A 27982-nucleotide genomic window follows, 5' to 3' on the forward strand; every position below is an offset into this window, starting at 1 on the left:
CTCTTTTACCTTGTAGACCATCTGAATTATCTTCTCTGAACTCTGAATGATCTTTATGAATTTGCTTAGTGGCTTTGTTGACCTCCTTTCTTACATGGGCACGCACTTCCTTTATTTTGATGATAATTCTGGCTTTCATAACCTTCAAGCTAGTATGATGGATTAGCTTACGAGCACCTGCAATGTAGTCTTCACTTTTGCACAAGAAGAAAAAGTCCTTTTCATGTGCTTTTTTTTTTTCTTCATTCTTTCGATTAGTTAGCTTTATTTAAGTTTCTGCAGGAATTTATTGACTTTACAAAGGTGAACCTGTGGGAACTCAGTCCTCCTGGGAGCAGGAGAATTATGCTGCCACTTGCATTCCCACCATTGCGAGATTCAATACTAATTCTACTTTTAAATGTAATAGATGAAACTAATTTAAAAAATTCATTGATATATTCATATATGCATGACAGACAGCGGCATTGAAGTTGGGGTAAAAAATTGGAATGACGCACCATGGCCCAAAGCACAGGGGTGCCACTGGATTTTTATAATTTTTTGGGAGGTTACACTCTTTTATCTTTTTTTTATCAGTTATGTATATGTACATGTAAAAGAAAAATATATCCTGCGATGATAGTTCAATTATAATATTGCCTTAATCAAATTTAAAGTCTTACATGACCTGCACCCACTTTGCAAAAATGCAAAATGTTTCATTTCATGTTCTTAAAGACTTCTTCTGTTCTTAAAGACTGTAAGCATTTGTTGCTAAACAATCTGGCTGAGACACAGTGAGAAAAAAGAGACAGGAGTGTTGCCAAGTTTTTTTTTTTTTCTTTCAAAGAAAGGTTATTATTTATATTATAATTACACAACATAATCAACCCAATGGTTGCTGAGAATCCGGTGTAAAAAGTACGCACGCGTGTGCTGTTTGCTGCCTTTTGTTACAAATGCCCTTTTTTGGTTGATTTTACCATAAACCATTTTTCCTATTGTGAGACTGTGGTCTGTATTGTGTAAAACGTAAAATACAATGCTGGAGAGAATTCACCAATTTACCAGGGCTAACCAGATTTCTGACGGGGCTATACTACCCTGAGCCCAGGTAACATTTTTTAATTTAGGGGTTGGAAATGGTCCGTAGGGCATCATCTATAGGTTGAACGCCGCACTGCATGTGAATTTGGTTTTCTGTCATCTGATTAGATGAGCAGCGAATCCTGACGTCACTTCCAGAATCTGAACAATCTATGTGGCTCCTCCACTGTAAGGTATACAAGCATTTTCGTCCATCTTAGTCCGCTCTTTCCCAACTAAGTACAGACAGTAGGCAGGGGACATCGGGAACTAGTTGCCAACCAATCAACCACACATATAGCTTGTCATTGTTTATAAATTATATAAGTCCTAGTTTTAGCCTGACCCCCTGCCCTCTCGTAAGCCCAATGGTCCTCCAGCGAACGCCCTCTTTGAGTGTCGTTTTCAAATATTAGTGAGGGGTGGAGCAAGAGTGTGGTGGAGGTGTGAAAAATCCTTTTATGGTAGCGTGTGCATATTGCTGATATTTGCACACATTATTTTAAGGTGCATGTTACAAGGGGGTACTGATTCTGATAATAGTTTCAATGAAGGGAGTCAGCCAGGCACCTCAACACCTGCAAAATAAAAGTGCATTTCTGCATGGGAGCAGGAATCCATAGTAACTAGCACCAGAGGGAGACATTGCAGTACCTGCTAAATCTCAAGGAAGAGAGAGAAAGAGCTCGTTGAGCTGATAGTTCACAGTAGCCTCTCAGTTGTCCTTTGTGTGTGGTGCTTGGGGGTAGGTGATGTCAACCAGTGACAGGTAATTTGGTCTCAGTCGTGTCCTGTGGGACCAGCAGCACACATACACTTTGCTAACACATATACTTTTTCTAACTGATTGTACATCAAGAGTGGGCTAGCAGCAAATGCCCAGGCATGTAAGTAAGGCCTATTGGTAGGGGCAGGGTTGCTACAAACACATGACACAAATCCGGGGCTTTTTTGTTGGTCACAGTTACTCTATGCTTACGTATGCAAGAATGAATCATACAAACAGTGTGCCTGAGGAAGCTTAGTCATGGGAGTGTTTTGAATTTGTGTATTTTGGAAGTCATCTGTGACATTTTTATTATTTTTAAAACACATTTTTCAAAAATTTTAAATGTAACTTTTTTATACAACCATCCATGAATTTTGCAGGATATAAGAAATGCAGTTATGCCTTTTGGTCCATTAGAAGCTTACAGTTAATGTGCAGGTCCTTTTGAATGATTGGCCATAAGTCCTAGTCACTGTAGTTTCTATCCCACAGCACATCTTACACATTGTACGCCATTGTGAGCAATGTGTTGTCAACATCCTATCATGCCTGGTCAGTGCTGCACTGGCCTCTCTGGACTGACAAACTGCCTAGTTTGTCTGTCTGTCTGTCGCACTTCCACGTGGATACATGTTGCCAGGCGTGGCTGTCCATTTCTGGAGCAATTATTTTCCCTGCCAAGTGACCTTTAACCTCTCCTCTCTTTGGGCAGTTGCTTAAATCCCATATGTACTGTAGTTATGTCACTTAAGTTTAGTACGGTCACCTCTGCTTCTGCCTGACTTGTGGTGGTTTTTGCTTTTTCTCAATACAATAATAATAATCATCATCATCGTCACATTTCATCAAACGATTGTGTAACTGAGGCAAGAATGCCACAAATGTTTTAACGTTTTATTTTTGCATGGTTCTATGTATGTCTGAATTGGATTGTATTTGTTGCCAAGCTTTGTTTAATGGCTGTATGTGTAAACTACGATTGCTATTGATTGATTGATTGATTGATTGGCATTTATTTGCTTTCTGTGTTATACCTCCCAATTATCTCTCTCGGGCCAAGACCTCATACCCTCTATTGAAGAGAGATAGCGGAGCGGTCCTGTGGAGGGTCATGCTCTCTGTATGGTTAAAAGCACTAGATAAGACACACGCACACAACCCCATATGCACACCCAAAACATCAGATAGAAAAAGATACACACCCATTATCTTCATCTAACAAATACATCCCACCCATCACTCAGCGGGGCACAGGGCGAAGTCACACACAACAAATAGACCTTTGTTTGCACACTAATGAGTTCACAGGAGGCAAATGTTAAACCTCATGGGGTTAGACAGTACCTGCAGTGTTAAGCAGGGGTGAAATAGTGTATATATACGGCTCGCTGATGTTTTGGGCTTTGATGAAGTAACTTTATTACTCTATTTAAATGTACATTATGCATTACACACACACAACTGTATAGTATTAGATACATCTGTGCCGTCTAATGAGAGCTGCAGAAGATTTCATTTTTACAGTAACACAAACACTATTGACTTCCATATTGTCCCCCTTAATATTATGACAACAAAACTTGATTCATCGTCATCAGTTGATATGACTACAAGTCCAACTCCTGCAATAGCAAATCTGGTCATTATCGTTATTACACTATGATTGTTTTTAAATCAAAGTGTGAATTCTGTCTACAGCATAAGTGTGTGAAATCCAAACAACACATCCACAAGGCGTTTGAATTAATGAAAATATGACATTGATTTTTTTTTTCTTTACTATAACAGCTTGCACTTGTGTCTCTGTAGGATTTACTTTGTGTATGTATGTATTTATTTATCCTGAGGAACACTAATAAGGTCAGGTAAAACTATACCTCAGAGAATGCCTTGTAGCTCACAATGGAAGGTGTTAAGGTCAGGGTTAGCTCTCATTTTATTGCTCACTAAATTCATCAAGTTATGGATCTTTTTTTGATGGATGGATGGATGGATGGATGGATGTTTCAGAAGCATCCACACAAAGATGAGACAAGCGCTACTACGTACATTACTACATTATTCAACCTAGTTTTCCTTTCTCTTCATGTCATTCTCTCATTTTCCCTTCTTCTGCTATTCCACACGCATCCTCAATTCCCTTGGCGGTAGCTGAGGTGCTTAGTGAGATGCTTCAAGGGAGACCAAGAGGAAGGAAGAATGCAAGACAAGAGAAAGAGAGAGCGGTAGGGTGAGGCGGTGATATGCAGTCTTGGCACCAGAGTGCATTGTTTTCTCTCTTTGCCATGGTTCTTATTTTCACCATCTTGGCCCCCACACCCACTGCCTCACATTTGTTCTCATTTCGCTCACTATCCAACAGTCTGCCTTACTGTTAAGTGCTACGCATTAGACACATCAAAATGCAACTCGCTGATGTGTAACTAATGTTACGACACAATATGCAGCCACAAAGTCTTTGATCATAATTCCATTTAACATGGCATATAAAAAATGGAAAAATAAATTGGAAGAATGGAAGGTTTGTGGTGATTGTGTGTGTGTGGGGGGGGGGGGGGGGGGGTACTCTGCGTGCACCATTAAGCATTCTGCAAAATCTAATGAAAGTGGAAGATGCATTCAGCAATTTGACCTATCTTGAATGATTGTTATCTACAAATCATATAGCAGTTGTTGAGTTGTTGAGCTTTGTTGGCAAGGAGCATTAGCTTATAGATCAACCAGAATTTGACTGGAAGCCAGTGTTTGGGAGGGAGTTGTGTGTTTGTGTGTGTGTCTGCGCGTGTGTGTGTGTGTGTGTGTGGTGTCTGTGTTTAGTGTGTGTGCATGTGTTTAGTGTGTGTGCATGTGTGTGTATATTGCTGCTGCCAAGGTTTGGTCAGACTGTGAACCCTGGCAACTGAGTTCTGCACATTGCAGTCTGTCAAGTGAACTGCCAGGAAGCCTGAACAAGAGTCCATTGCAATTGTTCAGGCAGAAAGTAAGGAACGAGTGGGTGAGGCTCTCAGATACAGAGTCAGACAGTGAAGGCCTAAATTGGGAAGAAAAGATTAAATGGAAGGCAGATCTGAGAGCAGATTTCATGGGGGATTCATAAGAGATGGAGATTATTATTATTATTATTATTAGGTAAAGTATGTTTTTGAGAGAGCTGCAAGGCATGATGGAATTAGAGCTACAAAAAATTGAAGAAATGTAATAAAACATGCTTCAATGTGATGGATGACAAGGCACTAAGAAATGCATAAGATGGTGAGATAACATAATCACAATCAAAGGTATGTTTTACCTTTTACTGAAAGATTTTGTATTCGATTCTTCCTGTTGAAACTGCCGAGTTAAAAATTGGACCTACATGGGAAGTTGGGTTAATTTGCCCAAACTTTTGGTTGTTTGGCCAAATAAAAACATTTTATTGGATTGTGTGTACAATGGGTTGTTTTGTACAAAACAGTCAATTTTTTTTTAACCCCAATGAAGTTGTTTTTAACCCAGGATTTTTAAGGGTGTCGTTTTACCATTGCCAATCGTCTTATAATGCACTCAATTAAAAACCTAACCTGGAGGCCAGCTTGTGTGGAATCTGTAATGTTAAGTTAAATTATTTCAAAAATCTTATTCAGAGAATTGAATTGCCCTGAACATCCTTTGTAAGACTTGAGCCTCTGATGCTCCTCTGGGTGAACTGCTGGATCAGACATTTTACAAGTCAGACTCTCTGTGACAGGAACCCATATGTGAGTACAAGGTGAAACTATTCCTCCCACATGGTGCACAGCAGCAATGACAGGTTAAGTAGCCACAGAGGATTCAATTATATGCCGCTCTTACCCAACGGATAGATGGCTGTCTTTGTATTGACCAGTCTTAAGGCAGAGGAATGAACTATTCATCATTCCCATATATGTGTGCATGCATACTGTGTGTGAAGACAGACAAAACCCTTTGAATTTAACCCGTTGGTTCCTTACATTTAAATAAATCAATCATTAAACATCGTGCTGTGACTATGTAAAAGATGTTAGAGTTGTCATCATATCAGAAATCATATAACAAAAATTCTTGTAGCTTTGACGTGTCATATTTAGTTTACATTTTAGGCATTGTAAATTTGTATTCAGGCCCGAAGTTATTGTTGGGCCAATGAATACTGCATTTTCTGTTAGTTTTGTGATGACTGAGCAACATATGTCATTCTATATATGCCCCATATTGTCTTTATTTATCAACCAATTTCTACGGTCATGTTATTTTAGATTCCCGCTTCTGCTCTGTCTTTACTTTTTTCTCACGATATCGCTCTTTCTTAGACGCATCAGTAGTTGTTTTCCGGGTCTTGCTGGTTGATGGTTCCCTCCCTCCACATGGCCTATGATCATTTATTGATGACAGGAAAAGAGAGGGAAGCCTTCCCAGCTGCTTGTGCCTGGCACCCTGGTACAAACACACACACATACAAAGTCAGTCGCATTGTTTTCATCACCTCCGAGGACAATGCATTGGCTAGCACTCATGTCCTGCAAAACTTCCTCAGACGTGGAATGACACACATTGAGAATTGTTGTGAGATGCAAAGCAGTACACATACAAATGCGGGAAGAAGAAAATCTAGTCTCAGGCCATCAAAAATGCCAGTTTGACTCCCTGGTGTTTTGTTTTGCAGTGTCACATATTTCTCTACCATCTCTGCTTGTCAGGTTGAATTCTGTGCTGCACTTTTGCACCCGTTCCCCCCATCTGCCGCTTTACCTGCCTCCAGCACTATTTCACATCCTGCTGTGGTGCTACTGACTCCGTCAAACAGACGAAGACAGGAAAGGCACCTGTGTGGAGGGAAAGAGGAAGTTAATGCTTGAAGGGAGTGTGTGAAATCAACAAAACCTACGTATGTAGTACACAAAATAGATAAAAATTGGGACGTATCGAAAGACGGGACTGGCTCATACTTGGCGACATGATCTGGTTGTGAATGGCACACGTTGGTACATTTTTTCACTCCTGGGTCATCGCTTATACTCAAAACCTATTGATATGGTATGCTGCGAAAACAGCAGGGACGGAGCAAAGAAAGATGAGCAGTATCTCAGCACATGTCCCTGTGATATAAAGGCCGGTGTAAACACACATGTCCTTCCTGTAACGGTGTCATAAATAGCCTGAACCATGCATGTTGCCACTTTGAAGTTACACATGGGATACAGCTGTGACATACAGCTGGCTTCGGCTGAGCTACCCCAAGAGATGCGTGAAAACGCATGCATGCGCACACACGCACGTGCACACAAGCATGTGAATACATTCCCTCATATATCACACACACAACAACAACAACCTCTCTATTACCCCAGAGGTGCTGTTAGAGCTAACACACAAAGTTACACACCAGAAGGTTCATCCTAACTCTGCAGCCTGAAGGAAGGAATAAGAAATGTGTGAGTGTGTGTGTGCACGTGTGTGTGTTTAAGACAAAATAATTGCACTTGACATTCATGCAAATCTCTTTCACCGTGTCTGCAAATGTACCTGTAGGTGGCATCATTATCACATGTGAAGGAGTTATTGGGTGTTAGTCAGAGAGAATTACAACAGAATTTGCTCTGTGATCATTCATGTAAAATATGAGTCTGCTTAACACAAAACGCCAGAATTATTCTTTAAGAGTGAGCTATACATATTTTTTCCATTGCTAGATACCATAACAAATCAACAAGGCTCCATAAATTTGAAAATGAGATGAAATATAATTATTAAAGACAATCAGCCTCAATAAAAGCCCTGTTCTGAAACCTGCATTACACGTCAAGGTAATTACTATTTGTGTATGTGTGCACGCACACACACGAGAATATTAGGGCCCGAAGACAGGTTGACAGCACAGACATCTCTTTAGAGTTTAATCCCCTCATAGGTCACTATGAGTCATGGTGAGGCACAATTGTTGGTGCACATAAAACGGGAGAATTTCACGTCACAAATCGGTCTTTATATGTCTGCATGCAAGCTATGGTATGTACAAGATTTATACAGGCAGACAAGCCATATTTACTCTACATTATATGGACAAATCCCCTGAAATTAAGAATTTGTGTTTCTTGGATGTCTGGAGAGATCCCATATCATTCTGTTTTAAGACCATAGAAACCTAACATATTAGTTTGCGTTGACTGTGCTAGTATGATGTTTTGTTCTGAACCGCAAAGATAGAATAATCATCATGTTGAACTTGGCAGGAGGGATGCTTTATAACGATTTTGTGCCTGAACACTCCTTGCTGATGGTGTAATTTTGATCAGTTCATTATCACTTCTACAATACAATAATAGTAAGTAGAGCTTTAATCCTGCACTATTATAACTAAAACATGAGACCAAGCCAAAAAAAATATATCACAGATGCATTAATGTTGAGGCAGAGGAATATGAGCAAACAATGAATCATTTCTTTATCAATGAGCCAGCAGGAGGAGCTGTTTCACACAAGATGAACAAAGCAATTGTGAGGCCTGACTGCAGTTTTGTTATGTCACTTGAAAACATGGGATCACTTGCATTACTGGTAGCATCATGTTATATTCGTTTTTGTATTCCTGAGTTTATCTTAACCTCGCCTTTTGGACTTTTTGTCATTAAAGACTATTTGATTTTGATTTGTTGTGTAGATATGTACAGTTTTGTTTCCTAAGCTTCAGTTCACACTCCAAATAGAGAGCTGCCCTGACCCTCAAGCCCCCAATTTGAGTTCTAGAATGCAAAAGTGGCTGATACAAGAGGTGGTAGAGTCCATGTGAAGGATTAAAAGAGAGTGGTGAGAGAATGTGCCCAGTTAATCAGAGTAGTTAGCATAATACCAAAATGATTTATTCACACATTTGCAGATTTATGTAAGTCTTAATACACTGTTTATTGGCTTCATTCCATCTGAGTATCCAGTCAGGTGTGATTTAACCTTGTATTTCTAAATTTACAGACAAGGCATTACCTTCTAATGCAATGCCCCTAATTTAATGATACCATTAAAAATGCAAAGGACCAGCTGTTTAGCTATTTACATGTTCCATAAATGGTTGCTTTAAGGATATTGTGTGACATTATCCACACCTTAATCTTTCTTCTCACCACATGGACATCATGTGGTTCTGTCAATGACTGTTGGTGAGGGTGCCAGCTCACACAATTATGTGTGGTTTTGGAGCGGGTTCACATTGCGGGGGTAAGAAAGGAATCGTTTATGGTGTTTTGGGAGCAGCCGGAATGCTACGGCTGCAATGTTCCGGATAACCATTAATATTGCAGTAATCTGTCTAGGACATTAGTCACAAGACTGTGAAGCCACTGCTGTATTTGTGATGATGGTTTATGTTTGCACATTGGGGAAAAAAAATGCAATCACAAAAGGTGAAAACTTTTTCTCACTCCAATCTACGTACGGCCCCATACAGTTTGCATAAAGAAAAAAAAAATCAGTTAACATGCTTGATAAAAAGAAAAGAGAAGGAGCTGATATATTTATTCAGACACCCAATTTCAATGAGGGACAAGCAACCAATTTAAAATAATGTGATTTCAGTGTAAGGGTAATTTCATTTCATATTCAAGTACACTTGAAAGTATATTTAGGTTTAAAGTACCATAGAAGCATCTCTCTGTGGTGAGAAAATCATACCAAAATGCAAATTTGTAGTTTAGTCCATGCACAAAAACATATATTTTATAAATATATTATGTATTTGATATTCAACAGGATATAGAGTGTATAGGACTAATAAAATAAAATAAAACTGTATAAACACTATATTAAGGGTCCTCAATTTCCTGTTGAATAACAAATATAGTCCTGAATAAAAGAAAATAATCTTTGGAGGACATTTACCAGGACGTCAAACAATGTTTTATACTCACATCTACAGATAGAGAGCAGTTGTCCAAATGGATCGCACATGCAGGGAATCTCAGTAAATAACTTTCTGATCACAGATTTCAGTTTCACAGGTTTCATTCTGTCTGGTACAGATGGTTTCACGCAGTTCTTGAACCTATTTCTTTCAGGGAGATATGACCAAAGCCAAGACAACAAACCCAATAGTGTGACTATAGAGCAGAGGTTTTGGTTAGAAGCATTGCCTATCTATACATCGTCCTCTAAGTGAGTTAGTCTTTTATGTTGCGCAATTATTGCTAAAAATAATGATGGCTTAACCAATCATGATAATGATGCATGTGAACCTCGCCTCATCCTTGCTCACAAACAACTGAGCCTTAGGGGGATGCTGCTTTTACAGTCAGTATCACAACATGCACCTGTTTCCAATGAACTTGTTCACCTGTGGAATGTTCCAAACAGGTTCCTCGACATTCTCAGTCTTTTGTTGACCCTGTCCCAGCGTATTCAGAATGTTTTGCAGGGATCAAACGCAAAATTAGAAAACTTGTTCTTCAGTTTGACCATAAAATATTATGTCTTAATTAAATACGTAAAGGTTCAAAAGGATTTGCTATTGTTTTAATTAGCTTTTACACAATTTAATTAGACTTGGGCCATTTTTTTATGTATATAGTCTGATTTTATGGCTACTCAAAGAAAGTGTGTACTGTCAATATAAGTAGGAGTTAAAATGCACTAAAAACATATTCAGTCACATGTCCAGAGGTTCCAATATGAGAGAATTGTTCGATGTTGATAACTTGCATAATGACTGCTTCAATATCAAATGGTTAATGCCATATTTCTGCATGACATTTTGCTTGCTAAATATTCACCATCCCGGATTTGGAGAGCTTAACCTTCTATATGAATATGAGGTTATTGAAAAATGCATTGCAACCTCCAGTCAGAAACCAGATATTAACTAATAAAAAAATAAAAAAAACTCGAATCAAAACAGAAACTTTAGTTTTAATCAAAAAAAGCCCTCATTACATATTCCCCTCCATAGCTGATGGTGATGTTTCTCCAAATGTAATTAAACTCGCGCCTGTGAGGATAAAAAAATAAGCTTGTTAATACGTCCTGAGTGTAATGAAAAAAAATAAAGACAGAGTAAAGTACACACAAGCACTGCCTCCCATTTATTGCTTCAGAAGTAATATTCCATCTAATAAGCTGTAGACGTGAAAACATACGGCAGCCTATCATTACAATAAACCCACCTGGCAATTGAAGGTTAGATTGAAGCCGAAGAAAACTTGGTAGCAAGAATAAGAAAAAAGAAACTTAGTCTTAGTGCACCTTATAATTTAAAGATGAAGCTGTCAGTTATTATCAAAGGAACAGTTATGCTTTTGTAATAGGACGATGGTGGTGAAAGAAAAAGATTACGCACTGTAAATCACAGAAAAGAAGTGAAGTTGGCAGACTCACAGCCTTATCAGGAACCACTGTGGAGACTTCTGAGTACATTTGTCCAGCATTACAGTTTTCAGTGCCATGACACTTGGAGATGATCACTTGTATCCACGTAGATGGCGGAGCAGAAGTATTGGTTCTCCTTATAGAGCTCTTAATCGTTGTATTTCTGTTTAAATTATATTTTGACTCATGGATGTATAAAGTGCATGTTGACAAACTGCAAGGAATGCTCAGTAATTAAAAAAAGACAGCAAGTGATTAAAGTTTTAGGTTTTACAAACAAATGACAAATTATTTTCCCACTTCACAAAATAAACTACTTTCTATCGCCAAAGTACTGTAATTCCCTAGCTACCATGAATAAGAACCATGTAATATTTGTGACTATTTCAGCTTCAGTTGCATTAGAGCATTTAAATCATCCGATTTTGAGTTAGCACATTAAGAGCAAGCCAATTACTCAGCCTGTGCATTCATAACCTCTAACTGGAATGGTTTAATTTAACACTCACAAAGTTCATTCAAGTTGACGTTTAAATGGAGGATAAAAAGATATATACTCTATAAAGGAATTGAAGCATCAACATGGTCAGACTACAGAAAACCCGGATGAGTAAATAAACAAAAATTCCAATTAAAAACACTCCAGCACTGCATACAGCTCATCATTGTTTATGAGGGTGCATTTAGTCAAACATCAACACGCACGTACACACACACACACACACACACACACACGCACACACACACGTACACACACACGTACACACACACGTTGACACCAACACACTGGTGATACTCCTTTGCATTTGAGCAGAAATGCAAAAAAATGAAGCAGGGAAACAATTTCTTCAGGAGTCCTCACTGTGAGAAACTCTGAGGTCTGCTACAGAGAGAGGGAATCATAATGACCATTGTAGTTATTGCCTGAGTGTTTGTGTATGGAATAGCAAGAAAATGTGTGTGTGTGTATGTGTGCTCCATGCATCACCTCTAGGCTCAACTGATGAGCTCATTACTTTTGCTCTCAGAACCCCCTGCAGTCTCTGGAGCTGCAACACACACCGGAGCTCCCCATGTGTGCTTGCCGTTATGTGTCAATGTGTGTTGTGTGCGCATACTTGTGTGTGCGTTTGTGTGGGTCAACATGGCCTTTACTTTGGAGTTGTGCCTCTGAACTATTTATTGTAAAAGCAAAAGGCCTCAACAGAGATGTGAGAGAAAAATGAGTGAGGGAAATGTGATGTCAGAAAAGATAGGTGAGGGGAGATGAGTAAGGCGTATGCACGTGAGAATAATCAAAATAAATCCAGTTTCATGACAGCACCAGAATTGACTCATTACAAATAAAAAGCTTTTACACTATTACTTTGATTAAATTAATACCTCATAAAAAAATGGTAGACAAGTACTTTATTAAGCATTCTGTGCATAGTACAAGTGGCTGAGCGAGAAGCATCTTCAAATATTTGATGAGATTAGACATGTATTCTAACAACGATGTGGTGAAAATGTACAGAATTTGTTTTTTGGGGGGCTATGAAAGTGGAACTTTGTGTACATGTCTTTCTCTAGCCAACAGCTGGAACTACAAGCCCCATTTACAAGATTCCGATCAGTGGTGTTGCAGCAGAGTTTATGTGCTGAAAAGTAGAGGAAAATAAAGTAAGATACCATCTGAACTAAAAACAAACCTACTAAAATGACCACAAAGCAAGGCTATTATCGGGCTGCTTAATGCTCTGAAAACACGCCAAGAGTAATAACGTATTGTGATTTCTGAAATTATAGTACGTACGTTTTTAGCATGTGTGACTCTGCCTACTTATTCAGGGTTCATCGAAAGGAAAAACAGAAGACGAGGGGGGAAATGTTGGATGTAGAAATGATTACTTCATACTAGGGTTAGGGTTTCAAAGTAGGGATTAAAGCTAGGGTTAGGGTTTCAAACTCGGGTGAGGGTTTCAAACTAGGATTTCATACTAGGGTTAGGGTTTCAAAGAAGGGTTTAAAGCTCGGGTTATCTTGGCTTTTACCGTTAACATTAAAAGCGTAAAAAAGCAAACTGTAAAGCAGCAGAGAAAAGGAGGACTTTCAGTGTAATATATAATTCTTAATATATTTCACCCCGCAAACCTCGTGAGGGTAAACTGTTCCCATAATGGATGGATGGATAATATATGTCATGTCATATACTATCTACACATCTATATATCTATATCTACATATATACAGCTGTGTACACTTTTTATTTCTGGGATACACTATGACAAGCAGTGATAAAAACTGTGTATTCACTGAAAAACCTGTATATGTTACGAAATGAAAATATGTCATTTAAAAATCTGAAATAGAATTGGACAAGACTAATGTATGAGTCGAGGAAAATCAACTGGATATAAAAGAGGAGAGGAGCAATAGAGGAAAAACAAATATTACACAAAATAGGCTGAGGCAGCAGAGACATAAAAATGAAATGTGAAATCGTAATGGAGGCTTGATTGGGGGGAGATAACATGACACAATGAGACTGAGAGGAAGAAAATATATATGACATTCCCTGACAAGACACACACACATGCATGCCCTCATAAACAATTTAACTATATATAGAACACACACTCTTCACTTATTCCACACCATATGCTTGTCCTATTTGCTTATGCTCTCACATGCAAGCGGTGCTGTGGCTATAATTTAACAATAATTTGTTCCTGCTGTTTCATATGTCTGCATCCTATTGCTACCCATATGGACATGCAGTGTGGCATTCAGTTTCCATATAGTACTGTGTCAATTTCCAACATCTCTATCAGATAATATTCGGGACAATCTCACATGATATTCGACTGACGCTCTGTTTTTCTCATAGCATTGTGCTTTTCTGATTACCATCACAGGCAATATGGAGCACTGCAATTCTCTTGCAAATTTTGCATGTATAAGACTGCATTATGCTTTTATTGGTGAATGACAACATTTCTAGCACAAGGACAACAAGAGGCATGAAAATGAAGGCACTGTTGTCCAGAGTTTAGTAGAGTAGGTATTAAGTATAGTATAAATCATTTTGGCTTCCATTGCAACCTTCTGAGCTGCATGTTTGACTTTGAAGAGTAAAAGATTATCTTAAAAATAAATACTGGTCCAATGTATGCTCATGGTTTGGGTAATTGCTCAATATGAACAATGTCGGGTTTTTGCAGGAATTTGATGCGTTCACAATAGAGCTCGACCAAACATTAACTTCATAGCTATCACACAATAGATAATAAATGAGTCAAAATCCCAACATGGCAATGACATCAATTAACTATGAAACCTCCTAGCAAAAATGATGGCTGATTATGTGATCAGTCTGACGTGCATGATTTCCATATAAAGACTCAGAGCCATTGTAACATTCCGTGGAAGGAACTGGCCGGATATACACTTGCAACAACACAAAGGTAGTGATGAAAATTGCCTTCAGGCTGCGCTGTAGGAGTGAACAACAGAGGAAGCCTCAATTTTACAAAAACATCAGTGGGCACACACACACACACACACACACACAAAACCCCTTCCATGTACAGTACTCAAAAATACTCATTGATTTTCTACACATGAATACAGCGCCATAGGTGGTCGGGAGGCTCAAATATCACTATGTTGCATCAGCCTGCTAAATGTCTTTTGCCTTTTTGAAGCCACACAAAACAATAGTTCACAGTTGGAATGAAAAACCTTGCATGTTTATTTAAAGACCCTATAAACTGACAAAAATATTGTAAAATCAAGACACCACAGAGAAGAGTGTTTTAATAATAATTCTGCCAAATTGAAATTAGGCAAGATAAAATGTCGTTCCAAAATTATGAAAAAATAGGCTCCTCTACCTACCTCTAACTAGATGAAAACACCAAACAAGCGGTTACAGCTCACCTGTTTTTATGGATTTGATATTGTCATATTCGCAAGCTGAGCCCTTTGTTACAGTGAGTTTAATTTCTTCCGTGACGCTCACACCTCAATAGTCATTGCTCTCCACGGAAATGAATGGAAATGTCATTATTGTGTTCCATTATATTGCACTAAACACACTTTTATCGACAATATACATTGTCCAAAACACGTCAGCCTCGTAATCACGCTTTTGAAAACAAAGTGTGGTGCGTTGACAAAGCCGTGTCAATCCACCAACCTCCAGAAACATTTTCCTTTTCCAGTTTAAAATAGCTTTCTTTAGCCACCAGAAGCCATTCACTGTCACATTCATACTGTCACTAAAACGCTGCCTTAACCCAAGTCAGGCAACTGCTAACACTACTCTAGACCAGTATTTTCCAACCTTTAGCAAAACATTTTTTGATCCCAGTATGTGACATTGGATAATTTCCTGACACACCTGATGACCTCTCACGGCACATTGTGGCTCACTGGTTGGGAATAACTGATACACAAGGATTTTGCCATACTGTGTATCTGTAAGCACAATCGGTTGTAAATGATTTATGGCTCATTTAAACGTCCCAATAATTACAAACTTGAAAGAAGTTTTTCTTTTTCCACGTTAAATAAAGTGTGAACTTAGCTACTTTGGGTTTATTTTGAGGAGCACACACAAATGATGCACTCGTCAGGCCTGTTTTGTCCGCGAACAATTATTGTCTTTCATCAAGGGAAAGCGAATGTTTGGAGGAGATTGTGACAGTTTCTTGAAAACAGACACTGAATTATGCTTTTATGTACACTGGAAACTCGGTTCACGAATGACCTAATTTGTTTTAGACATTAAATTTACATAGAACATTTATCTTGGGTCACGCACAGATTATGTGCTATTGATTAAGTGTCCTTGGCCAAAGCGCTGAACCCGAATTGCTCAGTGGGCCTTGCATGGCAAGGTGCATCAAGGGACCAAGAAATACGTTGTTTCATTGATTCAATTATTTTATTATTATTCATCAGCCAATTGATTGGTTAATTATCTCAATTTTTTTCTGCCAAATAGCAGAATCGGTACCGGCCTCAAAAAAATTATATCACACAAGGCTTTAATAGGTTACTTGAATTCTGCCTTGTGACACAGGGACAAGAAAAACACAAAACATATGACTTCCTACTTATGTGTCATATTAGTACAATAATTCCCATTTTGCTTGTTCTTTGTCAAGGGGGTTATGTTTCCATCATTATTTGATTATTACTACACTAAACGTAAAATCATTTTGTTGTATTGTTTTATCATTCAACAGCGATTAGGATTGTTCAGCTGTTTGGATTTGTACTTGTTTTATTGCCTCATTCTGTTGACAACACCCCCCACCAAGCCCAACCACCAGCAGCAGCAGTTCATTCTTTGTGTCAGGACTGTATCTGTCTGGCTCTGTATGAAGAGACAGGCAGAGGCAGGGAGAAGTTGTTGTGTTTGCAGTCTGACACTCTTCAGCTCATTAATTCCTGTCAACAGCGTGTATGTCTCCCCCCTCCCGACTCCTCTACGTCAGTACGTCCATTACTTTAAGGAGTGGAAGAACCCAATGACCCCACTGTCTCACACAGGCGAAGGTTTCGGTCTCTGACACAGAAACCAAAAAACATGTGGGCGGTATCTACCAACATCTAGATTTTCACTTCGCGCAGTCTATAGCCTTGTTGTCCTCCCTTTCTGTCTTTCGCTTCCTCGGGCAGTGTTTGCAGTTGACAGTCGTCATTGAGAAAAAACATTCTGCAGTTGGAGGTAAACACCTGGGTAATGACACTATGCTGCACCTAAAAACCTAAAGCCTCACATGCAAAATAAAGGCACATGGTCATGCATTACACAAACTCATAAACACAGAAATCCGTCAGAAATTGATATAGACACTCATGGACAAAAAGCAGTACCTCTGCTATAATAACAGTGAGACTACATGGGGTCAGGCAAGATCCAAAAATCCAGTATGTGACAGTAGGAAATTATATGAAAAACAATACAAAACTTATGCTCATCTCTTTCATAATTGAAATGACAGAATTATTCTAATGCAAGTTAAGTCTGTCTAAAACAGAAATAAACAGAATACGGTCAGGCTTATTTGCTCTGTATTTACTGTAAGATCCATGTACTCACTTGCATTATTTTGTACGACAGCATAATTGTCTACCTCAAAACATTGTTTTTGTGATGCCACAAGAATGTTCCATGTCAAGAATAATGTGACTCATTCAAGCTTGAATCTTATTTTTAATTCAGAAGGGATTCAGAATGGCTTACACCTGTCATTGTACAAATGAATGACAATGAAAAATGTGAGCAATTTCCATTTTAATTTCCAATAAAAAGCAAGGCTTTCTCAATATTTATGGGCTCTATTAAGGCGAACAGGAGAGACGAATTTAAGCGTGAAAGCATATTCCTTATCACAATTAAAAAAGTGCTTTGACATTCCTGCAAACCTTTGAAGTAAGATTAATACTAATTTTGGACTCAAACGGCTGAAAACGAATTAGCTATTCCATCTCATTCATTCTTTTTCTCCCCTGTATTTTTTATCCTGGCAGATTTTCCTTTTTTTTCCTTTCATAGAAAAATTACATTTAGATAGAAAAAGGTGTGCATGTGTAGAGTTTATACTAGAAATATGATTGAGAGAGCCAAGAAAGAACAGTAAATTGCCATAGTGTCGCTTCTTAAAGCATTTAAAGTGTTAAGTGAAAATCAGTCACCTATATCAGGCCCGTCTGCATTTACACCAAAATGTCCTAATAGTCAGCATTTGAAACCAATGCACAACTTAAAAGTTCAGCAATCCATCATTGACTGCAGACATGTGATTTTAAAGCCCATCATCATAAAAAAAACCATACAATTCAGCTAGTACAAAGAAACTCATAGATGTCAGGGATTTCTAATTAGAGTGAAAGAGCGTGAGATACGTCTACCTCAAGTACAAAAAGAAGACGACAGAATGGAAGGCCAAGGTGACGAGGTTAAGAAAAATTCTCTCAACCTCACCTGAAAGCACAAAGCATTAAAACAGAAAAAAAAAATCGCATGCTGTAAATTATTCATCCAATCAGCTGCAGAAGGAAAACGAGAGATAACGGTAGGGAACGGATAAGAGAAACAAGTCATAAATACAAAGAACAAGAAGCTGGAGCATATGTATCAACACAGACCGAGACTGAATAGCTATACATGGATAACAATGGTCCTGGCTTGACCATATGCCCTTCTGGACTGCCACTTGCCATAACTTTTACACAATGATTCCTATTAATGTCTATGATTAAAGACACATTATATAAAGCGGCTGCAGCAGTTTTCTTTACAGTGAAAACACAATTGTTCAAGAACACTGGTCAACTTCCATTTTGTTTGAGACTAGTAGACTCCTGTCTATTATCTGTTGTGAAATAAGGCTTTGGATGGACATACAGTTGCATATCGACCACCTCTCGATGTAGTTTGAGATGAAGATATTACACAAGCTCAAGGAGCTTAAAGACAAGTTGGTGAACACCAAAACACATGGGTTACACATGGTAATTCAGCCAAGTGGGAAACTATATTTGTGTCTGTGTTGTCTATGCATGGCCTCAAACTGCATCAGGTACCCACGCAATAAATACAAATTGTTAACACTTCACAGTAACACTCTCAATAAAAAAAATAAATTATCCCAACTCCGGTGAAGAGTTCATGTGTCTTACTGTGGCGAGTGGGGGGGGGGATGATGGATAAGAACGAAAACAAGACTGGAGGAAATGCAGAAAACAACTAGCAGATGCAAGTTCTCAAGAAAGGCCAGTGAGGAAAGGGCAAACCTGTCAACTCTTATGTGCAGGAAAAACAATGCACAAACAGTTGTATCGCTCCCACCATGTTTTTCGCAGCAATTCCCAAATCTCATCATGACTTCCTCTTGTTTTTCTTGATTGATATGTGTTCTGATCCAGTATTAAAGATTATTGCATTGCAGAAACATTTGATTATCAGAAAACTATTCTATATATATGGCCACTGAGTATGTGCATGACCCAAACGCCATGGAAAAAAAAAAGCAGCAATATGAGGGGAAAATCGACATTAGGACTGACTGACAGTTCCCACTGAGCCATTAGTGCAAATTAATTGGGTGGCTGTCACTTCATTCAACTATAATTACTTGAGAAATTATTTAAATGCATGCTAATTGTCATATGACAGCACTCTTGTGGTCGTACAGACCGAACAAATCTCTTCCACTTTTGTGGGTTTACAACGAACTAAATGGTCAACGATAACAATTTGCCATTCAGTGACACAAAGCAGCAACATGGGGGAGAAGGTGAAGGGCAGGGGAGACAAAACAAGAAATAGTGACACGAGTGGTGGGTTGAATGTCTGAACATTTTTTTTACACATTGATACAATGCCGCATTCATGAGCTATGAACTTAATTACTTTAAACGTTGATACTTCTTAAATATTCAGATATAGTGAATATTTGATCATTTGGTTCTAATTAATGAAACATTTTATAGTGTGGCAAAACATACACTTGGACTTTTAACTCTAATAAATTCTTCTTATGAGTTACTTGTATTATCCGGTATTTATAATGGAACACTGTGGTTGAGATCAGGAGCTGTCAGCTGACAAAATAAACTGTTAGACTAGATTCATTAAAAGTGACAAAATGAAGGGACAAAGTGAGCGCAGGCTGATATTCATTAATTAAAGATTTCCTTGGATGATCCGTATCTATGTGTAAGGAGGAACACTCGCTGTCAATTGTTAATTTGCATCTGATAGCATGTGCCTCTATATGAAAACAGGCGGGCACCAACCACTTAGATAAGTACATTTTATTTATATCATACTGTCATTGACATACGTTGAGTTTCATGTCTGGTGTGGCACTGATATGAGAGGCACATTTACAAATTCATGAGGTGAACAGAGTGCCGTCAATTTAGCACCTAGATCTGTAGTCGTTTTCTTGAGTTTTTTCCAAATACATTAAATTCATTCATTGTGTTTGATGATGGATGCTGAAAACATGTGCAAAGACTGAGGACAATTTAGTACGGAACTTTATTCACTGTCAGTGATTTTCTTTTCTTTTTTTATGTTCCCTTCTTCTTCTAGGGGACTTCAATGTTCTCCTGGACAACAGTGAGACCTGGAAGGTTCAAACAACACACTAAATATAAAAGTAAGTCTTAGTAAGTAGCGTAAAATAAAATGAAATAATTAAAGATTAAGCTAAAATACCATCTGGCAAACATTACAGTGCCTTACAGTTATGCATATGGTTTCTTCAGCATACAGGAAATGGCTTATTTCTCCTAAGCGGACCTGCCTGAACCAAGGAAGTGGCTAACCACATGAAACTAACGCGATCCCGCATGTTTATCGCTGACATTTGCACAGGTGAGAGATGAACACAGCACAGCCTTGTTTAGCTCCTTCTACTGAGCAATAAAACATGTTTGGATAAGTGATGAACTCATGTCATTTATAGATGTGAGAGTCACATGTGCTCAAAATTGAATTCAGACATGAAAAGCAAATAGCCTACTCTTACATAGTTTGGAGTTGTTTTAGTAGGTGGGGCATCCTGTGTTGCAAAGTCCCCACTTGAGTGTGTTCATTGCATCAAAAGTATGCTGTTGATACATTTGTTGAATGCTTGATTTAACATCTTATATCTATGTGCTCAGGTTAGGTATATTGAAAGGCTGGATGGTCGAGTCATATCTAAATTTATAACTTGACAGGCTTGCTTTTTGAGGACTTACTATATTTGTTTGTGTGCATATCTTCAACTGTGTCTTCCTGTTTAAAGAGAGTGGAGGAAGGGGAATGGAAATTTAAAAAAAGCTTTCTCCCAAAACGTTTTCTGAGGCAATAGTTCTCATTTTTCAATCTTCAATAGCTTGATGAGGTTATATGTCCTTTTTTAACCACATTTGCAGCACTCATGGCCTTGTAGCAACAAGAAAGCATGGCAATTAATGCTTTTCAACATCTGAACTAATGACATTTATTTTATACTAATAGTAATAAAATTGCTTTACTAAGGATTCTATAATTAACCTGGTTTACAGAAAATCAACTTTTCACAGATTACACAAATCTAAATATCCTTGTGGCCAAAGGCCTTTTTAAAAAAAGTCAATCAAGAGGCTTTGAATGTTGTCAAAGCTGTGTGTAACCTCTTCTTTTTTGGGGGGGCAGTGTTGTAGAGTGTGCTTGAATCTACTCTTTGTCCTTATTCTGACTCTTTTCATTCATCTATCGAGCTCACATTCATCTCTGCCCCAATATGCCCACCTGTTTTGCATTAACATTCGTATCATATCGAATTTGGCCCCTTGAATGGGTGGTTGCACCATTTTGACCCATTTTTGGTTGCACCTTGGTTGTATTTTAGGTCGCACAAAGTTCGTCACAGTCAAAAACCACAGACCACTATTTGACCACAACAAAGAGAGTAGACTTTGTCAACTTTGTCATACCGCTAATAGCAGTAGTAGGAGGAGGATTATCATTTTACCAAAGGTATTCCCTTTCAACCCAAACCTGTCCCTGCTTTCTTGTCTGACTGGCTTCCCTATTTCTGATGTGAGTTTTAAATCTCATAAGGCTTGAGCAAAAATGGAAAGGAATGGGATTGGGGGGCGGGGGTGGTGGGGGTCCAGTGGTAATAGCTGTATTTTCCTTCAGTTGTTTTTGATTTCAAAATAGAAGTGTGTGTCAGAAAAATCTGCAGGTGCTCCCCTGTCTCGATTCCATGCCAGATTTTTGTATGGAGAGACAGACGGAAAACAGTTACCAACTGAGTAAAAAGAGATACTAAATCATGGCTCATGCGGTAAAAGGTAAAAAGGACTTGAACTGAAAAATATTTAGCAAATGTAATTCTGAGGACATCCGGGTGTTACCACAATGCATTTAAATAGCTTTGGGTTATGCCTGCAGCTCAATCACATAGAACCACTGAAAAAAAAACTGCAGCATCTTTTCGTAACCATGATTGTTCTTAATTAGTCAACAAACTTGACAGTGTACCTGGCACCTGATAGCAAGGGGAGGAATCCCGGAAACAAGAGGACAGAGGGGATTGTGGGTAAATACAGAAGTGCGTGCCACTCAAACTGCATAAACAGTGCCACCTGATTACCCCAGGTGTCTGTATTCACACAAGAGCATTTCAATTCGAAACTCTTCCTCCAAACATGTGTCAGCCATCGCCCATCTGTCTGTCACCCTGCCATGTTCTGACAGTACCACCAGCACAATTAATGGGAATCTGTCAGGATGGGCCAATTTAGTCCCAATTTCCCTCTTGCTACTCAAATGTATGCATGGGTCTGTGTGTGTGTTTCATAATATGAGGGTTGTCATTTTATTTGCAAAAGGCACCATTTCAATCAGGATGTTCCAATTGGCCCATTTTGTAGCGCATCCCATTTGGATCTTGCAATTTGTGTAGCTTTATTTGAATGCAGCCCCACAAGAAAATGGGCCAACCGACTAAAAAGTGTCCTTTTGCTACACGCATCGCTTTGCATTTTAATAAGTGTGTATTCAAAGGCTGGTAGCTACGAATAGCCACCAAAATAATAAGTGAATTTTGTTTTAAAAATCTGTGCTATTTATTTTGCGTTTTTCCATTCAACATGAGGGCCAGTGGTCAGTACATCTGCCTCACACTTCAGAGGTTGTGGGTAGTTTTTCTCTGATTACACGGGTTGCCTTCCTACCTACATTCCCAGAACATGCATATTAGGATAACTGAAGACTCTAAATTGTCTTTTGGTCTAAAGGTGAGGGTGGAAGGTTTCTCTATACTGGCTGATAACCGGTGTAGAGGGTGGATGAATGATAGTTGTGTAATACCGCCATATTTTATTGACTGAAGTTGAGAAAGCCCAATGTCACCAATTTCTGTCATCCATGACTATTCTCATTTCATAAGAGAAGCTTCTGAATATCAGATGGCAGATGTACTTTGAAGATATGACTTAAAGGAAAATACTATAGAATTAACAGTACTGGTTAAAACCTGGTTCACATGGCAGGATAATTAGCCTCATTTTAGATCAGATTCTCCCCACCCGACAAACTTTAAAACAAAACTTGCTAAACTTTTTCATTTGAAGTTGATTTTTTTGTTCTGTTGGTCAAATTAAAAACTGTAAAAAGACATTAGCTTTTGAATTTTTCTTCATGTAAGATTACAGTAACTACATGGGATGAAATGGACATTTGTACGTAGTATATTTAATGGTATTGTATAGAAGCAAAGCTATGACTGCCTACACCTTCTCTCATTATCAAGGCATTTACAATGACTCAAATTAAAACACCCATTAATCCGTCAGTGTAATCCCTCTCTTGCATGGAGCACCCTATTCGGCCCCAGTGTGGATTAGAGAACAGTGAGACCCCGTGTTGGTGGTCACTGGTGTATAACACCTCATAAAGATAATGCTGTGTGTATGTGGGATCCTGTGTGTGCATGTGTGCGCGCGTCAGTTTCCCGCTGTGCCGGTGGTCAGCATTTCATAGTATAAAACGTGTAAGAGTGTGCGTGTGCATTGGGGGTGTGTTGTCCATGTGGATAATGTGCTTCTTTTCTCCCTTTGTGATTACCTGGTGAAGGGGAAAATCCCTGTGAGGTGGTCTTCTCACAATGTGAATTGCAGAAAAGGAAACCTGTAATAGAGGAAACAGTGAATTAATAAAAAATAAGCCAACTGAATGGAACACTATTCAGAGTTAAAGGGTTAAGAAATGGACAGATGGTTGGATCTCATCACATAAAAGGTCACACCTTACACAAAGTGACGTACTTTTCCTTGTACAGTACTCTTATTTTAGTTCCTAGATTAGCTTCTGTTCACCATAAGACATGGCCTCAATGACCTCTTTGATGCAGGGATGCGGCCAAACTATTATAGCCATGATAAAAGGTAGAGTCTCAAGCACATACACACAACCTTTATAAGAGTATAAATGAGCATCTTAAGCATCTTAAATATGTATACTGCATTTTTTATTCATTGCTTTTCTAAGCATTATACTGGGGTCCACTGGTGAATAGTGGTCCAAGAAAATATTATTCCATTCTATGTTGATTTTATTGAAGCATAAAACAGAATGTTGAATTTTGATGGTCTGTTCTGCAGGAGCCACAAAGTCAAGTATGCTTAGGAATGAATGCTATGAATACACATTTACTATGCGGTGGTTTGTCAAAAGGACACTTTCAGTCAGCAGATAATAAACGAGACAAAAATATAAATTTGATCTTCGGTCTATGGGAAAATTAGTTGGCAGAGCATTTGATCAGCCAAATAAAACTGATTACCCAATTCCCTCTGTAAAAAGTAAATGGGTGTGAGATATTGTTTTGATATTTGATGTTAGGAGAATTAGGTAGAGGAGATATGAATGCTTTCCTATTGTTCCCTTTCAAGTCAAAGAAGTCAACAAAGAACCACCCAGCCCACAGAATGGAAATATCGGTCTAAACTGAGTGCATATGTTTTTCTAGTCTGGACTAACAAAAAAGGTGCTCCGATTGTTTTCAATTGTGTCCGATTATCTTCACATAGCACACACTATGATTTATGTCATTTCCTTTACTTGTGTTTTAATATGAGGCATTAATATGAATAGTATTGTTGCTCCTTTGAGCCCCCGAGCGCTAAGAAATGTCACTGAGCCGAGATTTAAATTTGAAAATTTGACAAGCTATTACGTCCTTACTTTTTTAGTATCAGTGCCATGATCATCTTCCAGTAAACACAAGAAGTAAATTGTGCTGTAGTCCCAAATATATAATGCCGTCCTACCCTTCTGGGCTCAGTCTGCAAGGCTCCAACTCTGAGTTTGATGTTCCTCCAACATCCACTAGACTATGATTATTTTATTCTTTTTATCAGAGCACATTCATTATTCAATCTTTGCATTACTGAATTAGATTCTTTAAAAAATTTTAACCAAAATGAAAGTGTGACCATTCACCATTAAAAGTAAAAAATAATAGAAAATCTCAGGATATAATATACTTCACGTCTGGGATAACTGCTGGATGGCAAAGGGGTGCCGAGAAAATGGAAAATCCTGGTATTCTGGAATAAATTATGATGAGATTAGTTCTTTCAGTTCTTGATAAATTGTCCCCCTTCCTACAACTAATTTTATCGTGACAGTGGATGGTTTCTCTTAAAAACCACAAGACCAGTGCACAATTTAAAGGCTCTTCTTACACACTTAATGTATAATTCAGCAATGGATAAACTCTCCTACTGAACATACAGGGTCAAAGGTTTTGGGAGAGCACTCTATATCATCAAATATAGGTGTCTCATTTATTCCAGTTGCTATGTGTGTATAGAAATAAACTCTTCAAATACATTAAAAATTAAGCATGATTAAAAGTTGGTGCATTACATTTTATCGTGCTAGATTTTCTACGGTCAGCTGTAAGTGGTATTATTAATAGATGTTTGGGAAAAACAGTAACTCAGCTACAAAGCGGTAGACCACATAGTCACAGAGCCGCCGGGTCCTTGAATGCAGAACACATGGTGCGCAAGTCGCCAACACTCTGCTGACTCAAGAGATACAGCGTTCCAAACCTCCTCTGGCATTGACACCACCATGAAAACTACGCCAGGACCTTCATAGTTATGGCTAAGCAGCTGCAAGCAAATCTTTCATCTTATATCACTAAGCAAAATACTAAAATTTAATTGCATCAAGCATTAGGACCTGACTGTAGAAACCAACATAAAGGTTCGTAGAGGTGAGACATTGGCATGGAATAATCTCTGAGGGGGTTGGGTACATTTTTGTGAAGGAAAATCTTAACGCTTCATAACAAACCAAGACATTCTGGACAAATATACACATCAAAGTGTGGAAACCGTTTTGGGAAGACCATTTTCTGTTCCACTGTGGCTGTACCTCAGTGCACAAAGCAAGCCTCATCAACGCATAATTGAGAAATGCTTAAGCCACAGTCTTGTCAACCAACATGAGCAATCACAACCCTCACAAATGCCCCCTTGGATGAAAGGACAAATCGGTAATTGACAGGTTTTTGTGAGTAAAGCACATGTGAAACATAAAATGCAAAATACAACCATTTGCTAATTTTTTTTTAACCTATGTTCAACTGAATACACCACAAAGACAAGATATGTCATGATAAAACTGAATAACTATTTTTAATGTTTTTGTTATTATTTGAATTAGCTCGGACTGGGGTACGTTTACCACGTAACATAACCTTTCGTTTGAAAAACAGTCAATGTATTTTTGGGAATAGATGACCCTAATTGTTGAAACTGTGTAGGTAGATTTGTTGCTAGATGTACAACTACAGTTGCTCCAGTTTGGGGTCTCCGCCGTCCTAATTTGCATTGTGACACACATTTTCAGTGATAAACAGGCCTGGAGTGCTGGCTTCGCTGTAACAGGTGTGGAATGTGGCTTTGAAATGTCTTGCTGAAATCATCAGGGACATCTGCAAAAAAGACATTGCATTGGCAAACATAGATACACAGATACTTATGTTTATAACAGCCCAAATGGTCTTTTTCCTCTTTAGCCAAGAGGAAACCATGTCCATGATTTCCCAAAACAATTTGAATTGTGCACGTGTACAGAAGCGTGGAGCTGCCAATGAGTAAAAATATTTTGTGTTTGAATGTACTTGCGAGTGCGTTCACGCATCCTTTCAAAAAATTTTAATGTTGAATGTAGTTGCAAATACATTCAAACATACTTGCAAATATGCTCGAAAGTACTGACAAAATATTGGAATGTACTTGTAGCTGGAAGTACATAAACTTGTTTATTTGTAATTTTATGGTTTCATTATGGCCGCAGCGCATGATGTTCGGCATTTCTTTTCTATATTGTAATTCTTTGTTGCTGAAATATCATTCTGCACAGTACCAACCTCCACCAAAGCAAAAGTTGCGAACAAAAGTAGAGTTGTTAACAAAGCTACAGTTGTTAACAAAAGCAAAACAAGAACTATAGTGATGCATCTCTGTTTCATTCTTTGTTAGTCAACAGGCTGCTCCTCAGTTCATAGAAGATGACAAACAGATAATTGATGAAATTATGATTTTGAGTGGTGTACGGTTAAGAGATGCAGTACTGATTCAAATTGTGAAAATATATTTGGACAGGCCAACCAGGTAGAATTAGCTTATTTTATGCTATTTTTATTTTACTTATTTTATTTATTCACATGTGTAGTGGTAGTGGTACAAAACTTTAGGTATGTCAATGTGTTGGCATTCTGGATCATTTAATTATTTAGCTGGTGGTGCCTAGGCCTCTCATTAATTCTTACCTACATACAAATCATTAATTTATCCTTTGGCCTTATTTTTTTCACACCTCCAATTGGTTTTGTACATCTCTCCTCATTCACGTGTTCCCTTGACATTTGTCTCCCTACATCCTCATTTCTGCTAATGAGCCCACTTAAGTCCATGCTAAAACACAAATAGGAAAACAAGAAATAGGTACAGCTCTCACTAGATGCTCTGTTTGTTCAAGGATTCATCATGTGAGCTGTTTTCAATAAATAATTGATGCAACGCTGACTTTTGTCTGCAGACGAGACTTCAGGACATGAATTATGTATTGTTATTCCTGGATAGGGCAATGCAGGGACAGTGTATCTCAGCGCGTGTGTGTGTGTGTGTGCGTGCGTGTGCGCGTGCGTGTGGCCATGGTGCACACATTAACTATAATTTGTAAGACTTCAGAGTCAACATTGCATCATTGTGGACTGTGATTACACATCTGTC

At 38.4% G+C, this 27982-nt stretch overlaps 1 long non-coding RNA gene across 1 annotated transcript in view; it reads right to left on the minus strand.

Annotated features, from left to right (window-relative positions):
- Positions 1-470: 470 nt before the first annotated feature.
- The window catches only part of LOC119135468, a 90395-nt gene continuing 62883 nt past the window's right edge, over positions 471-27982 (minus strand). The window contains exons 6-9 of the long non-coding RNA XR_005100564.1: positions 23796-23858; positions 6587-6660; positions 1723-6271; positions 471-1646 (exon numbers count right to left, since the gene is read on the minus strand). This is a non-coding gene — a long non-coding RNA (uncharacterized LOC119135468). The remainder of the gene's footprint in view (positions 1647-1722; positions 6272-6586; positions 6661-23795; positions 23859-27982) is intronic.

Source organism: Syngnathus acus, chromosome 16 (assembly GCF_901709675.1).
Source record: "Syngnathus acus chromosome 16, fSynAcu1.2, whole genome shotgun sequence".
Lineage (NCBI taxonomy): Eukaryota > Metazoa > Chordata > Actinopteri > Syngnathiformes > Syngnathidae > Syngnathus > Syngnathus acus.